Here is a 1,699-nt window from a genome sequence, read left to right as displayed (position 1 = left end):
CAAAAAAAATAAAAAAAATAACCCTTTTAAAACCTATAAAAAAAGACGATTTTTTTTTTTTTCACCTTTCAAAAAAATTTCCCCTTCCTTTGGGAAAGCCCTTGTGAACCCAAGATTTTTCCCCCCCCCCCCCTTTTTTTTTTTTACCCCCCCCCCCCCCCCCCCCCCCCCCCCCCCCCTCTTCCCCCCCCCCCTCCCTCCTCTCCCCCCCCCCCCCCCCCCCTCTTTCCCCTCCCCCCCCTTCCCCCCCCCCCCTCCCCCCCCCCCCCCCCCCCCCCCCCTCCCCCCCCCCCCTCCCCCCCCCCCCCTCCCCCCCCCCCCCCTCCCCCCCCCCCCCCCCCCCCCCCCCCCCCGCCGGATGTTTGCAAAAGGAAAGGGGTTTTAAAGATGTAAATTTAAAAACCTTGTATCGAGACTGATTCACTGATGCATGGATGCGTATTCGAAGCAGGGGGAAAGAGGGTTTTGGGGCTAGTTTTTTTTGGTTTGGGGGGGGTTTTTTGGGTTTTTTGTTGCAGCGATACCATGGGGGGTTGGGTTGAACCTGGGGGTTTTTGGGGGGGTTCCGGGGGGTTTTGGGGGTTAAGGATTTTTTGTTCGGGTTTTGGTATTGTTAAAATGTTTGAAATTGGGGGGGCACTGGCGTTGGGGGGGGAGCTTTCCCGGTTTTTTCCCATATACTATTCATATTGTAAAAAATTTTTTAAAAAAGGGGTAAAAATATAAAATAAAAATGTATATATATGTATATAAATAAAATAATATATATATAATATAAATAATATAATATTACAAAACACACCCCCAAAACATGAAATTACAAAACAGGCAATATATTATATATATATAATATAAAATTATATATATAAAAAATTTTAATTTTAAAATGTATATATATATAAAAAAAAATATATAAAATTTTATATTTTAATATATAATATAAATATATATATATATAAAAAACCCCTATACACACACGTGTTTTAAAAAAACATGTTTTTCACACACATCCCACACACACAACCACAAAACGCACAAAACAAAAACACACACACACAACAAAAAAACCACACCCACACACACACCAAAACAACAAAACACACACACCCAAAACACACACACACACCACAATTATATAAAAAATTTTAATATATAAAATATATATATATATATAATATATATAATATATAAAATTATATATATTTATATAAAAAAAAAATTATATAATAAAAATTATATATATAATATAAATACACACAAAACAAAACCCACACACACACACAACACCACAAAACACCCCACACACCCACACCACCCCATATAATATATATATATATTTTTAAAATTATATATATATCCATTATATAAATATATATATAATACAAAATTTTATTTTAAAATTTTATATATATATATAATATATAATAATAATATATAATACACACACACACACAAAAACACCATTTAACAAAAAAAACACCCAAAATTCCAAAGCCCCACAAAAAAAAAACCCCCCCACACAAAAAAACCCAATCCGTGGGTTTTGGGCATTAAAAAGGGCGAGAGGGGAAGGGGGGGGGGGGCGGGGGGGGGGAAAAAAGGGGAGGGGGGGGGGGGAGGGGGACAGACCTACCATGGGGGCGGGGAACCTAAAAAACTGAAAAAAGGGCTAGAGGGACGGAAAAAGGGGAGGGGGAGA

The sequence above is a fragment of the Penaeus japonicus genome, unplaced genomic scaffold (genome assembly GCF_977035675.1).
Source record: "Penaeus japonicus unplaced genomic scaffold, GWHDUDI00000001_assembly GWHDUDI00000011, whole genome shotgun sequence".
Taxonomy (NCBI): Eukaryota; Metazoa; Arthropoda; class Malacostraca; order Decapoda; family Penaeidae; genus Penaeus; species Penaeus japonicus.
This window is presented reverse-complemented; position numbering follows the sequence as displayed.